This window comes from Aotus nancymaae, unplaced genomic scaffold, assembly GCF_030222135.1.
Source record: "Aotus nancymaae isolate 86718 unplaced genomic scaffold, 86718_ANA_hifiasm-v0.15.2.pri h1tg000025l, whole genome shotgun sequence".
Lineage (NCBI taxonomy): Eukaryota > Metazoa > Chordata > Mammalia > Primates > Aotidae > Aotus > Aotus nancymaae.
This window is the reverse complement of record NW_026988438.1, coordinates 18,216,621-18,233,712: the sequence shown is the minus strand read 5'-3', so window position 1 is coordinate 18,233,712 and position 17,092 is coordinate 18,216,621. Positions and strand designations below refer to the sequence as shown.

The following is a 17,092-nucleotide window of genomic DNA, read 5'->3' as shown; positions in this document are numbered from 1 at the left end:
CGGAAGTGGAAAAGACTAACTTCCGCCCTCGGGTCGCGCGCAGAGGTGACGTCATCGGTTCTGCGCCCCCCTCCTGGCGGTACTTAAGCCCTTCGTAGTCCGACGGTAGGGGCCTGGCAGGGGGCAGCAAGAGACTGCGGTGAGCGCGGGGTATTGAACACCCTTCACGGGTTTCGGAGGGCGGGATGGGACCAGGGACTCCCAGTCGCCTGGGCAGATGGCTGTGGAGAACTGTAGGGCATCCTATCGGGGGCATCCACTGCCTGCCGAGGACACGTGGTGGGAAAGTCACTATTTACATGAATGTTGCAGTTTTTGATAATGTGACTAACGCGATGCCTATGAACATCTCGGCGTTTTCTGGGGCAGGAAAAGCGGGTGTGTTTACTCTGTTTAGCCCCAGATTCTCTTTCTTTCATGAACTACCGTGGAAATCCCAGAGTGTGACTGCTGGTCTGAATTCAGCATCCGCCTTCAGGCAGGCTAGGAATCAATTCTAGTATACTTCGATTTACCTCCTTGCAGCTCGAATTCAAATATGGTTCTTTTGACATTGTGACGGGTTTGCGCTATTTAAATCAAAGAATGGAGGCAACCGAAACCTCATCTCCACAGTGGATGCGTTTTTGCTCCCACCCGAGGCGTTGCCTTAAACCATGCGGTCCTGCCTAGTGATGGTGACAATGGAGGAGATAATAGCTTCAATTCAAGGCAATTCTCCGGTGACCATCAAAAGAAAGATAATACCTACATTAATGAATTAATCGTGTCTGTAGAGTTATCCTCAGGAAACAGTGGTGAGTTGGTCCTTAGAAAAACACAGGATCAACAGGGTTTATCCTGAATTCTACAAGAATGAAAAAATTCATGGATTACTAACTCCTCCTTGTACGAGCCTAATGATATAATTTTCTGGCCGGGCGCGATGTCTCATGCCTGTAATCCCAGCAATTTGAGAGGCCAAGGCAGGAGGATGGCTTGAGGCCAGGAGTTCAAGACCAGCCTGGCCAACATGGTGAAACCCCATCTCTACAAAAAATAAGCGAGGCGTAGTCACAGGCTACTGTAGTCCCAGCTACTCAGGAGGCTAAGGTGGGAGCATCACCTGAGCCTGGGAGGTTGACGTTGCAGTGAGCCGTGATTGTGCCACTACACTCTAGTCTGGGTGACACAGTAACACTATGTCTCAAAAAAGAAAAATAATTTTCTTTATCCCTTTTTTTTTTTTCTGAGACAGAGTCTCGGTCTGTTGCCCAGGCTGGAGTGCAGTGGCGCGATCTCAGCTCACTACAACCTCCATCTCCTGGGTTCAAGCCATTTCCCTGCCTTAGCCTCTCGAGTAGCTGGGACTACAGGTGCGTGACACCATGCTCGGCTACTTTTTTTTTTTTTTTTTTGTATTTTAGTAGGGATGGGGTTTCACCATGTTGGCCAGGATGGCCTCGATCTCCTGACTGCACACCTTGGCTTCCCAAAGTGCTGGGATTACAGGCGTGAGCCACCGTGCCCGGCCTCTTTATCCCATTTCTTTGCCAGTGAACCAATTGTGATTTACTGTCACTCTTACCCTTAGATTACTCCTAATTGGGTTGTTGTCACTTTGTTTTTGATCAACTCTCTGTTTTGTTGGTTTAGAAGGATAAAGATTTATCTTTGGGAATTTAAAATACTAATAATCAGTCTATCTATTGCGTAAAACTACTTACTGCAATTCCATCAGGTAAAAATTAGTCCCCAAAAATTGGAAATGGCTTTTTAAATGTGAATTTCTAAAATCTATATTCCCTCTGCATGGAAGAAACTCCTATGTCCGAATTAATATTACTATATATTTTATGTATATGTGTGTATATATACACACACGCACACACAAACTGCTTTAAAATCAGAATGTAAAACAATAAAATTTAGAGATTAATTAAAGTAGCCTTTGAGATTACTGAACCCCAGCCCTCTCATTTTACAAATGAGAACACTGAAACCCATAGTGTAGGAACTAGCGAGAGAATGCATGTCTTATACTTCCTTTACCAGTAAGTCTAAGATTTATACCACATACTTTGTTGTATTGACAGCTATCAAGAGTTATTTCAGACTTACTTAGTTAACATCACCTATGTTGATTTTTAGTGACATTTTGTAGGTAAAGGCAAATTGGTTCTTTTGAAAATAAGTTCCATATTTCTCATCAGAAATTTTCTGATGACAAATCTATTTTAAATGCATATTATAAAATACTGAAAGTATAACAATAGAAATGTAGTCATGGCTGGGTTAGGATATTGTATTTCTTCAATGAGTTTTGAAATGTCATTACCTCCAATAAGAGCAATGACTACTGCCTCATTGTCCTTTATGGTGTTTTACAATAGGACCTGTATATACCTTTCCTGTATTTCATGTGTTTATTCAATGAACATTTATTGAGCACCTGCACATTCCAGGCCCTGTTTTCAGGTTAGGGGATATAGTGGAAACCAAGACAAAGCCCCTGCCTTCCTGGACCTTATTTCTACTGGTAGGTCTTACTCTCAGCCTGAATGTCTTCTCCTCTACATGCCTCCTCCATCTCCTTCCCCAAGACCATAGCAGACCCATGTCCCTACCAAGTTGATGTAATTAAGAAAAATAAAGTGGCTGAGTGCAGTGATTCACACCTGTAATCGCAGCATGTTGGACTTAGATACTCAGAAGCTGGGCTGAAAGTCAAGTCTGAACACAGAATCTGTGCTGTATTCAGAAGTGCCTCTGCCTCTTATAATTAATAATTTTTTAACTGTGCCAAATGTGGCTGTTCCTCTGCCCTGGAAGTGTCCTTCCTGCTTCATGCAAATAGATTTCTGGCAAACCACAGCCCCTCAGTTGACCACTTATTCATGTTTGAATCTCAGCAGGCCCAAAGAAAGGTCAAAAAGAAAGTGGCCCTTCATTCCTCCCACCCTTCCCTTCAGATGACACAATACCCACAGTCTCCTGGATTCAGCAGACAAATGCCTGCCCCGTCCCCACATCAACTTCATAGACAGACCTGCTAGCTTCCTATGTGACTCACTTGAGGGCCCTCAGAGGAACATCAGGCTTCTACCCAGGACTCCCTTACTCCATTCTCTTGCCTCCAGCTGTTTTGTTTGCATAAAGCATAAAATGTCTCCCAGTTGTTCAAGGCTAATTAAAGTAGTAGATAAAGTTACCCAGAGAGTCTCAGGTTAACACTCTATTTGTTGGCAAACATATAGAAAAGATAGCTTTATTTTTCCCCCTTTTTACAATTGCTTTTTAACAACTTAAGATTTCTAAAGATTTTTCTTAGGCAATTTTCTTTCTCTGAAGTGTGTCTAAAGACTTCCTGAGTCAGCTTTCATGCTCCCACACTCATTACCACAAGGGTCTGTGGCAAATAACTGGATACTTAGCCTAGCAAATTTGCTGATTCCAGACCTAATATGAGCCCAATTCCCATGTAGTTGGATCAGTCAGCCAGAATTGGCCAAGAGAACTCCAATAATCATTTGAGATCACATTCAGCCTCATGAGTTTAAGTACCTTCTGGATTGTTGGATCCTACTGTACCATATCTTAAATTAATTGCCATGACGTGATTCTTAATCATTGGTAGAAAAATTAGAATCTCAACAGAGGGAAGGAGAGCAAACATTCACAAGATGAAATACTATTTTCATTGTCCGAAACTATTTTCCTTTCTATTTAAGGTATTTCTTGAAATTCCTCCTTTAGAGATTTATTCCTGGGTATAAACTGTTCTGATTTAAAATTGCAAATGTATTTGAAAGGGAAAACATATTAACCCAAAGGTCAGCAACCATCTTCTATAAAGGACCAAATAGTATTTTAGGCTTTGTGGGTCACATACTGTCTTTGTTGCAAATCCTCTTTTTTATTTTCTATCTTTCACAACCCATTAAAAGTGTAAAAACCATTCTTAGCTTGAGGGCTACTGGGCCACTGGCCATAGTCTGCTAAGACCTGCATTAAACTATAATGAGCTACTCACATATAACTGTAACTTCATGTGTTGATTACTATATTAAAGACATCCAAAAACTAGGAATTTTAAGAGAAAGTACATAGAGAGAAAAATAATATTTGAAAACATTCACATAATGCTATCTACCAGGCACAATTCTAATCAGTTCACCTATATTAACTCATTTTGTTGTATAACGGAAATAATATTATCTCCATTTTACAGATGGAGAAACTGAGATAGAGACTATGTGACTTGCCCAAGCTCATGCAGGTATTAAGTAAGGGAGCCAGCATTGCAACCTAAGAAGTAAGGCTCCCAAGTCTATGACTGTATTCACAATGCTATGCTGACACTCAGGGAGACATAATACTTTAGTTCATGTTAGAAAATACAAATGAAGGGCCGGGCGCAGTGGCTCACGCCTGTAATCCCAGCACTTTGGGAGGCCAAGGCGGGTGGATCACGAGGTCAAGAGATCGAGACCATCCTGGTCAACATGGTGAAACCCCGTCTCTACTAAAAATACAAAAATTAGCTGGGCATGTGCCTGTAGTCCCAGCTACTCAGGAGGCTGAAGCAGGAGAATTGCTTGAACCCAGGAGGCGGAGGTTGCGGTGAGCCAAGATCGCGCCATTGCACTCCAGCCTGCGTAACAAGAGCGAAACTCCGTCTCAAAAAAAAAAATAAAAGAAAAGAAAATACAAATGAAGGGGCAAAAAAATGATTTCACTCATAATTCCATCACCTAGAAATAACCACTATTTATATTTTAATTCTTTTGGTTTATATTCTTTCAGAACATATGAAAGAATATAAACCAAAAGAATATAAATAAAACATATAAACTAAGTATTTTAGGTGTTGTGGGCGACATACTGTATAACTGTAACTGAAGCTAAATTACAGTTATGTGTGAATAGCTCATTAAAGTTTATTGCAGGTCTTAGCAGATTATGGCCTATATACATACACCCATAGAGTATATTGCATATCCTTAGTCAACCCTATGAGGCAGGTATCATACTTTTGCAGATGAAACTGCAGCTTAGATGAATTAAGTGACTGTGTGTCTTAGTCCATTTTTGTGTTGCTGTAAAGGATTACCTGAAGCTGAGTAATTTATAAAGAAAAGAGGCTCATAGTTCTGCAGGCTGTACAGGAAGCATGGCACTGACATCTGCTCAGTTTCTGGTGAGGGCCTCAGGAAGTTTACAATCATGGTGGGAGGCAAAGGGGGAGCAAGCGTCTCATGTGGCAAGAGGGAACAAGTGGGGGAGAGGAGGTGCCACACACTTTTAAACAACAGGGTTTCACAATAACTCACTCTTACAAGGACAGCACTAAGAATATGAGGAATCTGCCCCCATGACCCAAACACTTCCCACCAGGCCCCACCTCCAACACTGGGGATTACATCTCAACATTGGATTTGGAGGGGATATTCAAACTATATCAAGGCTGTACAAGAAGCTTGGTGCCAGCATTTGCTTCTGGGGAGAGCCTCAGGCTGCTTCTACTCACAGTAAAAGGAAAGGGGCATGCAGAGATCACGTGGCAAGAGAAGAAGTGAGGGGTGGGGGTTGCCATGCTCTTTTTAACAAGCAGCTCTCACGGGAACTAAGAGTGACAACTCACTCAGTACAGCACCAAGCCTGTATGCCTCCCATATTGCACTACCTCCAACATTGGGGATCAAATTTCAACATGAGATTTGGAGGGTCCAATATCCAAACAATAGAGTTGTGTCAGGATCGTAAAGTTAATGTTTGTAAAACCAAGATCTGAAGGCAAGCTATTGCTTCTAGAACCTGTACTCTTAACTCCTTGCTTATGCTGCATTTGAGATTATACTTACTTGTATAAAAAGTCCTTTTCACCTCAAGTTTATAGAGAAGTTACCTTGTTCTTAAAAAGTTCTTTTCACTTCAAATTCATAAAAGCCCACGCACACATATTTTCTTCCAGTACTTTCATTATTATTATTTTTATTTCCTTTAAATCTTTGAATTGTCTGGATTTTATTTTAGAATGAGGAATGAAGTAGAAATTCATTTTTGTTTTTTTTTCAAAATGGCTAGTCAATTGTCCTAACATCATTTAATGAATAGTACTTTATTTCCCCTTTGCTTTGAAATACAACTTTATTGTATACTAAATTATAAAGTAATTGTTTACTATCATGTTTGGATGACTGCATTCCAGTTGTGGAAGATATTACTCAAAGTTCTGTTGTGATTATCTACCTTAAGTGTTGATATGAAGAAAGGAAAGTAGGTTTCAGCCTGATTTAAGAATTTTTCTTTATAGATTATTTTTCTTTTAAAAAAAATTAAAAGGATTTTGTTAAACATATTTTAGCTCAAACTTTCTAGTTGTTACAGAAGTGTGAAAAATGGAAACTGAGCCTGAAGGAATATTGAGTATCTTGTCCAATCCCCCTTATTTATAGATAAACTAAGGTCCAAAATGGTAAAAATTACTACTTAACAAATAATGTTGCTAGTTACAATTACACAGGATTCTTTCAACTGCAGGTGACGGAATGCAACTCAAGCTAACTCAACCCAAAAGGGGAAGGGGCACAATTATTTTCTCCTATGGGAAAAAAAGAAGCAGAGATGTCCTCAGGCGCAACTGAATCCAAATTAAATTAGATCCACAGCTCTCTCTGCGTCTCATCTCAGCTTCTCTCTGTGCGTAGTCCTAATTTTCTCAAGTTCTCCCATGCAACAAAGTATATGGCTACCAGTATCTCTAAGGTTGCAACCTTTTAACTGGAAACTTAAAGGAAAGAGAAATTCTAACTCTTAGTCTTTGAACATCAAATCCAAAATAAATATTCTGATTGGCTTTTTGGGTCATATGATCATCCCATATTTTAGAGGTGGGGTGGAGGTGGCAGGATATAATATAATTGGAAGCCCCAGAAAAAACATTTGGAGTTAGAGAAAGGAAGTTAAGGGAAATAGGAGCTCACTATTACTAACTTGAAGGAAGGGAGGTTGGACAGACAAAAGCATCTACTGTCCACTAGGGCAGCTAGAGACCCCGAATTGGAGTTGAGGTGTTTGATCTTACATTTCAATCATCTTTTCATTTCTCTATTTATTCATTCAACACACAGTTACTGAGCAGTCTATGAGGATTGTATTTAGCTGCAAGGAACAGAATCTCCAGTCAATGGTGGCTTGCATAGCAAAAAATCTAGAGGTAGGAGTTAGTTGTTCACAGTGTTTTTTAACACCATGTAGTCTCACCATTTCTCAAGCATACCCTTGCAGTTCCTTGCCTTGCCTCTGGTCCTTTGTTTGCTCCTCTTCTCTCTATCTCTACTTGTTAGTCACTTCACCCACAGGGTAATATCTCTCCCTGAAGCCTTCCCAAATCCACTTCTTTCCCACTTCTGTATAAATCAGAATAAATCTTTCCCACTTCTGTATGTATGTAACACTTTGTTCAATCATTATAACACTGAATTCATTCTACCATGTGTTGAAATTAATTTGATACATACATATTGCTCTTTTCCACTGTTAAGAGAGAAATTCCACTGTTAGAGAGAAATACAGACTTTTATCCATTTTGTGGAATACAGGTGCCAACATCCTCCATCCTCTGTCTCTGCCAGCTACAGTCCTCCCTGCTGGACCTAGAACTAGGACCACTTTTGAGTTCTGCTAAAGTAAACCACATCACCTATAAACATTAGTGAGCAATATAGACTTCACTGCAGGTTTGTCAAGGGGTTACATACCATACGAAACAGAAAAACAACATTCATATCTGTTAAACTCACTGGCCTACATTTTCTTCTTACTGCCTGATTGGTTCTTAGGCCTCCAGACTTTTCTCCCTATTATTTTATCCCAATTCACTGTGCCCTGGCCCCATCTTCACACTGGCACCCCCAAACCCAGCATGAGGCTCAGCAAAATAAAGTTTCATCTAGGTAACAGGCCTCATCCTTGTTAGAGGACAGTGGAGATTTAAAAATAACAGATAATATTATGTTTGCCAGGCGCGGTGGCTCAAGCCTGTAATCCCAGCACTTTGGGAGGCTGAGGCGGGTGGATCACGAGGTCAAGAGATCGAGACCATCCTGGTCAACATGGTGAAACCCCGTCTCTACTAAAAATACAAAAATTAGCTGGGCATGTGCCTGTAGTCCCAGCTACTCAGAAGGCTGAGGCAGGAGAATTGCCTGAACCCAGGAGGCGGAGGTTGCGGTGAGCCGAGATCGCGCCATTGCACTCCAGCCTGGGTAACAAGAGCGAAACTCCGTCTCAAAAAAAAAAAAAAAAATTATGTTTAGTAATAGTTAATATATTTTAAGAATTTATTATGTGTAAAGTACTATTTTCCGTGCAAGGCAGGTTTTATTATCCTCATTTTAGTTCAGAAAAGAGAGTCACAAAGAGGTTAAATAAATATCCCCATATCACACCGCTAGGAAGTAAGAACCAGAAATTAAACCCAGGCTATCTAAATCCAGAGCTTGGGCCCTAATAACTATACTCTACTAACCTTTATAAAACATAATGCAATGCCTTCACTAGTAAGGTATCAATATGTTAATTGGATTAAATTTACTTGCATTTCTAAGAACATCAGAAACACTCTAGCCTCCTATATTTCTAATTAACTTATATCATTATGTCATTTTATATCATTCAAGAATATCTAAAGCTTTCTCTTTTTACTAGTATTATATGAATGAATGAATGAACCTACTACCTTATTGACTCTGAAACTGAGATTCCTCATCTGAAAATTATTTATTTGGTCATATATGTACCATTACATTGTTGGTCATATAATATTCACTATGTGGGTGCTAGAGAAACCATGAAGTATAAGAAATACTTTCTGCCTTTGACAAGTCTAGTGGAGATATTTACAGTCTGAAAGAAAAGGGTGAACCAAGTGATATCAAAGGCCCCTTCCAGCTCTAAAATTCTGAAATTCTATTTAGTGGGAGGTTTGCTCACATTGTACCTAAGTGGTAGATTTATTATTACAAGAAGATGGCTTATACTTACTCCCCTCCTAAGTGCACAAATCAGTGCAAAAAGAGTAAATTTTGATACATTTTAAATGACTACTGCCCTTGCTAGGCACTCGAAGAGGAGACAGTACTGCTTGTCATATAAGAGTTGAATAATATAGGGCCATTGAAGAGTGAATAATATAGGGCTGCCTCAAAGCAAAATAATGAAGAAGAGGAAGCCTTACCTTACTGCACCCCCCAGACTTCCTCGCTGCACTCCTAATTCCAATATGTGCTAACCAGTGCCCTCCAGATCACGCCAACCAAACATGAAGTATCCCCTACTCTAGAACTGCCTGTAGAGCTTCCTTCTTCACTTTTACCCATGAGGTGGATGCTTGACTCTTTCACCTCTGTATACTTCATATCCTGTGGTTCTCAATCCTAGCTTCTATTAACATCACCTAGGGAGTTCTGTAAACATACTGAAGCCCAACTCTTCACCCCCAGGGATTCTGATTTAATTGGTTTGACATGAGGCCCAGATGTTGGTCTGATTTTCATTGTTTTTCTTTTTAATTTCCAGCAGATTATTCTAATATATAGCCAGAATTGAGAAGTACTACACCTTTGAAACCAGAGTTGCCTAATTTTTACCTGCTGGTTAAGCCCTTACTCTGGATTCTGGGGTCAATTCTGATCCCAGCCAGGGAGTATTCAAGGATTCTTAGGCCAGCAGCTCAGCAGCTCAACCCTCAGAGCTTAATCCCACTGTGGCCTGGACTCCCAACTGCAATAATTACAGGCTGTCATTGTTCATTGTGACTAAGCGTCTGCCCCAAAAGGAACATGAGTGGTAAAAGGAGAAATAGTTGCTGGGCAGACAAAACGGCAGGTGTTTAATGCCCTCCCACTTCTTTCTGCTCCCCCATCACCTACTCTCACTATTTTAACAAAGTTGTACCGAGTAAATAGTGTCACTTAGTGACAAGCATGCACAGGAAATCATCTGACCAAACATCTTTTCAGCCATGCTTTATATCAAGCTGCCAGATATTTCTCTTTATCTCAATACATACCTCTTTAGTGATAACTTAATAATCTCTTTCCCATAGATGATTCATCTTTAATCCCCTTCCCTTTCTTCTCCCCCTTTTAACTTGTACCTAATTAATTCCAGAATCTTCTCCTCTCCTTTGATTCATGTTTACAAACCTCTCCCCCAGCACCGACTGTATTCATGCCTAAGCATAATACTAGTATAAATGGTATTTTTTTAACCCAATATACACTGGTATCAGTGGTATATTTAAACCAAAGAAAAAGAAAACTAAATTTTTTTAAAGTGGAATTTTGATATGAAAATAAAGAACATCTAGTGTCCATAAAACTACTACTATTTGATACTTGTTTGGCAATCTTCTTTTTTTTCTGCTATTTTTTTTTAACAACACTTCATTGTGTGGGTTATTCTCAGAACATTAGCACCATCTATAACATTGTTTAAATTGGAAATTCTACTCTAAGTACCAAAGTTTTGGAACCCAGCTCATCTGTAAATTGAGGACTGCATGAATATACCTAACACCATGCCAGGCACCACATTCACTAAGAAATCCACTTTGCTAGTGTCAGAGGGAATCATCTTCAAGGTTTGCCAAAGGAGAGGAATGCATATGAAGGCAGATTTTAACAGCATATGTTTCTGTGGATAAGATTGATGGCTGGCGGGCACAGTGGCTCACACATGTAATTCAAGCACTTTAAGAGGCCGAGGCCGGTGGATCATTGGAGATCAGGAGTTCAAGACCAGCCTGCCCAACATGGTGAAACCCCATCTCTACTAAAAATACAAAAATTAGCTGGGCTAATTACACACCTGTAATTCCAGCTACTCGGAAGGCTGAAGCAGGAGAATCACTTGAGCCTGGGAGGTAGAGGTTGCGGTAAGCCAAGATCGCGCTATTGCACTCCAGTCTGGGCAACAGAATGAGACCCTGTCTCAAAAAAAAAAAAAAAAAACTGATGACTTCTCAGCCATCGATGAGGTAAAGGGAGTTATTCTCTTTGCCCTAGCAGAATCTGCTATATATGATGTTCTTAGTGCCAAGGGGAGTTTTATGACACAGCACTCGTGAATCCACCTAATTACTATGAGAAACTGTCAAAGCAATTTCTATTATCATGCCTGGAACTATAAAATTTTAAATATTTGTCTAATTAAAGATAAGTACTCCAACATATGTTCATTTTTCCTGATATTAAATATAAACCTAACCTTGATTCTATTCTCTATTTCGATGAGGCAGTGTGATCCTCTGTGAACATTAGCCGAAGACAAATAAATAAATAAATAAAAATAAATACCAAATTTTTGAAAGCATATGTTTTTCTATTATGCAGTGAAGTATATGTTCTGTACTGCCTTTGAAAATAACACAATCATGATTTGTGATCTGTATGTATTTTTAGTACATATTCAAATTAGCTATTGTGAATCAAGTATCCTAAAATCATTTAATTAATTGCCTGCATTATCTAAACCCCTACTCAAATTTCTTCCCTAGACATCTTACTCCTACAGACTAAATTATTCATCTCACCAAACTTTCTAGACTGACAAAGCCACTTGCTTTCTAGCTAAAATGATATTGTGAAAGCAAGTATCTGCTCAACAAATACTTTTTATTTTATTAAAAGATAAGGGTAAAGAGCCATCATGTCTAAAAATAGATACTTGGAGCTTAAAATCTGTCAGACCATATATTGTACGACTCTAAGATGCAGAAATAAAAGACATCCTTCTTCTACAGGTATGTATTATTATAATCATTCTAGAAGATTAAGTGCCAGTTCATTTGTATAACTGTCCAGTCATGTAAACATCCTTAGAAGAGAAATAGATAAGAATTCCTAGGTGAAGGGAAAACATTAGTGAATTGGCAGTGAACTGATCTGCATGCATTTGTGCCTGTGTTGTGAGAATGCATATGAACATGCAATTTTTTTTTCTAGTATCCTTAATATTTATTTTCAGGAAATAACTTTTACTTTTCTTGTTTCTCATTGAGTGTCAATGGGATGGCCACAAAATATAGGATTTGAGATAGTCTTTGCCTATAAGCAAGATAGCATTTTACAAAGCATTATAGTGTCTTTGTAATTCTTTTCTCCACATTGAAAGTTTAACTTTTTTTTCTGTTTGACTTCATTTTTTTGTTTGTTTTTGTTTTTTGAGACAAGATCTTGCTCTGTCATTCAGGCTGGAGTGCAGTGGCATGATCATATCTGACTGCAACTTCAAACCCCTGGGCTCAAGGGAGTAACTGGGACTACAGATATACTCCATCATGCCCGGCCAATTTTTAAAATTTTGTGTAGAGACAGGGTCTCACTTTGCCCAGGCTGGTCTCAAACTCCTGGGATCAAGCGATCCTCCTGTCTCAGCCTACCAAAGTGCCAGGATTACAGATGTGAGCCACCGCCCCTGGCCCACTTGTAAAGTTTAAAAACTTATTTTAAAGCTTTGACATAAATTCTTAAACCTATTGCCATTAATCTCTAAATATGTCTTACATATATAGTCCACATTTTATAATGTTTTACATATTTTATATGGTGCAAAGTTCATCTTCAGAAATTTAATTACAATATCCTATTAGATAATTATTCTGAGACTGTGTACATGGTACATTGAAGCAATGTGGCAGTTAAATCAGTTTAGACCACAAACAGTTGCAACCTCCAAACAAAATTCTTTTCTACATTAGTAATTATCAAATCTCCACTTCTCTTTAAATCAGAGCGACCCAACTACATTGGCATATTTACAAAGCCAAACACTTTTTAATGTTAAGAAAAATCCAAGTCTTCTCTAATTACTTGGCAATGATCGTAAGCTAGCTGTAAAGGTAGAAATGTCTATTTTTTGTCAACTAATAAAAAACCTTAAGTCCTTTTCAAGTGATGGAGAAGGTAGGAGGAAATGAATTTTATTTCAGTGTGTTATTTCTAGGTCATGAGGCCATATTTCTTTTAGTTTTTAAAATTCTATGTGTGTATATATATTTACATACACATGATACCAAAATACAAAAGCATATACAATAAAAACTAAGTCTCTCTACCTTTCCTCTACTTTTTCCTATTTTCCCTCTTTGGAAGCAAACACTATACCCAGTTTCTTGAAGATTCTTCCAGTGACAGCTATCCATTTGCTAACATACCTGGATAAAATTTCCCTCTTTTTTTCTTTATTTTTCTCTCTCTCTCCCTCACCTCCGATTCTGTCCTTTCACACAGAAGATAGTATACCATATACTTTGCTGTGTTCCTTGATTGTTCACTCTTGGCCGTTGTTCCAAATCAGCATATATAAAAGTCATTATTGAAGCTAGTGGGTGCCTAGTGATTCATTGTACAAATATATCATAATTCATCTAAACAGTCTCAATGATGAGCATTTAAATGTTTTTCATCTTTTACTATTTCAAAACTCTACAACAAATATTTTATTTGCATATACTTTGGGTTGTACATATGCAAGATTATCTATACAATATATACCTAAGAATTGACATTATTGGGTCAAAAAGTATAAGCATTTTAAATTTTGACAAATAGAACCAAATTACCCTCCAAAAAAGTTGTATCAATTTTCATTTCCAACAGTAATGTATGAAAAGGAAATCATATTTTTGACTCATTTCATATTTGTGTTCAAGAGGAATAAAAGAACAAAATATTCTTTTTACATGTTATAAATGTTAGCAAAATCCAGCATTTGAAAGAGAGAAAATATAAGAGATTGCAACTTGACTGCACTGTATGTAGCAACCATTTCAGTTTGTTGACAGCAAGAAAAGAATTGTCATGTTATAATAGGAGAAAGGGTTTTGAATTATACTTTTCAAAACCATGAAAACTGTTAAATCTATTTCTATTAATAATGTTATTAAAAGTAATAAATAGTTATTACAAATAATAATAATAGAGAAAACATTGTATGGGATACACAAAACTTTGACACACAAAACAAGTAAGTATATAATTAGACTTTGACTTTAAAAAAAAAATCTGTGCTAAAATAATAGACATCATAATATTACAAGACTCTAAATTAGGCCTCAAGTTGATAAACAGAAGTTCTGGAAGAACCTCTTAAAATTATTTTAGGAAAAAAAAAACACTTAAAGATTGAAAAACTTCAATAGAGTATAAAACTTTTGACCAGGAGGCCAAATTCTATGTTACTTCATAAAATGAAAAAAGTTTACAAACTTACAGAAATGGTAAAGAAAAATCAAAGCACATAGTTTTGGAGGTAAGACACTTAAGGAATATTAATGTCACAAAAAAAGGAGTTCCTCCCTTGATAAAGTTTCTAAGAGCACCAGGTGACTATTTCTCTAAGGATAATTGAAGTATGCCTTAACAGAAGCTCATATTGTCACTTCTGGATATTTGGGATGTTAACAGATAAAAATATATTTTTATGAAGAATTTTTATGAAGTAAGATAATAGTGACCTGTTGTATAAAATTTCTGAATAATATGAATTATAATTATAAAATTAAAAACAGAAATTATCTCCTTTATTAAGAAAAGAATTCTCAACCATCTTTTTGTCATTCACAATTCATTTTATCAGTCAAAATTCAGGCCGAACTGAAAGTCAGTATCACTGTGTGGATTTTTCTTATTACCTTACAGAGATTAGACTAGATAGTTCAGTGGAAAACCTCATTACTGAAACCCTGTTATTAAAAGTGGCTGAATGAAACATTTTTATTTATTGATAATATTTATACATATCTATGGGATATGTATGATATTTTGCTACATGAACAGAATGTGTAATGACCAAGTCAGGATATTATTTTTATGTGTTGGGAACATTGCAAATCTCCTGTTGTAGCTGTTGAAATGTGCACTGTATTGTTGTTAACCATAGTTATGCAGAGTACTGCTATCAAACACTGAAGCTTATTCCTTCTATCTAACTCAATGTTTGTACTGATAAAAGAAAAACTTCAGCCAAATTAAATTTAAAGGAGTTTAATTGAACAATGAATGATTCACAGTAGAGCAGCCTGCCATGCCAGAGTAGGCTCAGAGACTCCAGCATAGTCATGTGGTGGAAGATTTATGAACAGAAAAAGGAAAGTAACATACAGAAAACTGAAGTGAGGTAAAGAAACAGCTGGATTGGTTACAGGTTGGCATTTGCCTTATTTGAATTTGATTCTAACAGTTGGCTACATTTGTTTGGCCAAAACTCAGTAATTGGCACAAGTGTAGGCTATGGTCTGTTTACACCTCTGCTAGTTATAGTTCACGATGTACAGAAAAACCTTTAGGCTGAACTTAAAATGTGTAAGGAGGCAGCTTTAGGCTAATCTTGATTTAACAGTACGCATTAACCACCCTCTCTCATTCCCTCCCTCTGCCAGAACAAATAGTTTTAAAGACAGTCCCACACAGCTAGGTATAACATTTATTATAAATTGTGTCTACAAGACAACAAAGGAAACAATTTGATCCAATAACTACTGGTCAGGTCAGTTAAACATAGTCAGTTAACCTAAGTTTGGGCATAGCGTAAGCCTCCTATGCCTGAAGATTAAACTCAGAAGTGGTGCATGAAGTACTGAGTGTGGTGACCAGGGCGGGCATATTGAGCACTTGATAAAATCCTTACTATAAAAACAAAAACATAAAACCAGTCAAAGAAGTCTTTCGACATCATGTAAATGATAAACTGTCATTTGACTGAATTTTTAATATTTCATCTAAATATTTTTCATGCTATAATCTCAGATGACAGAGAAAAAGGTAGTAAAAACACTACTTTATAGTAGTTCTTTAAAATTAACCTAATTATGTAACTCTGTGGCATGTTTCACCACAACAGATGAGTCAAAAACATGACTCCTACAATGTAGGATGCATCTCACATGAAAATTAAGTAGCACTGTTCTGCACTGAAGTGACTGAACATTTGTGTTTAACACTAATAAGTATTCTATCCTTGTTGACTCACAGTAGCATTGTCATCATCATCATCATTATCATCATTTCTAGCATCAGCATCATATGTGATACCAAAGTATTGAGTAATTTTTAAGCTTATATGGCCAATTCTCCATCTTATTGTCTTTTCAACACTGCTTTTATTTCTGCAGCTACTTGATGTTGGACATCTTTATGTTATTCTGGAATTGTACATACTAGTATCTTCTCTCTGAAGAAGTTAACATTACATACAATCAAGATTACAAAGAGAATTGATTATATATTTCTTCAGATAAACAAGTCTCCTTATACAAATATCCAGAAACCTCTGGATTTCTGAAATAATACATCTTGAATGTTCACCAGGTAGTGCTGCCATGGTGACAGACTAACTTGTAACACTCTGGACTACTTTGCTGTAATGGCTGGTTCTGTAATTTCTTAAAGCAGAAAAAATGGTTTTAAAAAGTTAAAGACTAAAACAAAATGTTTCCCAAGTTGTTTCCATTTTTTTCTGTGTATCTAAAATGCTGCTCAGCAAAACACAAAATTTAGACCAAATTAATATCCCACAGACATTTCTCATATGTAATTTCTATGCTTTTCTAATTTCTTACTAGTCTTTTAAAAATCACTGAATTCATTAGTGAACAGGATATTTAGCTGCCCTGACAACTAATAACTGTAGAATCAATTAAAAATCATCCATGCTGGTGACTACATTCAGCTGTTAATATAGCCATTTGAAAAAACAGGGTGAAGTATTTCTTTTCCAAATTAAGTTTTGTTTTGTTTTGCTTTGCTTTGCTTTGTTTTTGAGACAGTCTCACTCTGTCACCCAGGCTGGAGTACAGTGGCACAATCTCAGTTTACTGCAATCTCCACCTCCCGGGTTCAAGCGATTCTCCTGCCTCAACCTCCCAAGTAGCTGGGATTAGGCAGGCGCCTGCCACCATGTCCTACTAATTTTTGTATTTTTAGTAGAGATGGGGTTTTGCCATGTTGGCCAGGCTAGTCCGGATCTCAAGTGATCACTCCTGACCTCAAGTGATCCGCCTGCCTCGGCCTCACGAAGTGCTGAGATTACAGGTGTGAGTCACCAT

General features: G+C 37.6%; 1 protein-coding gene across 1 annotated transcript in view; it reads right to left on the bottom strand.

The window, feature by feature from the left end:
• MTERF1 (mitochondrial transcription termination factor 1) overlaps nucleotides 1-14,215 on the bottom strand; it is a 397,742-nt gene extending 383,527 nt beyond the window's left edge. The window contains exon 1 of the transcript XR_010344051.1: nucleotides 10,855-14,215. The gene's annotated coding sequence lies outside the window, so the exon portion shown is untranslated. The remainder of the gene's footprint in view (nucleotides 1-10,854) is intronic.
• Between the last annotated feature and the right edge of the window lie 2,877 nt (nucleotides 14,216-17,092).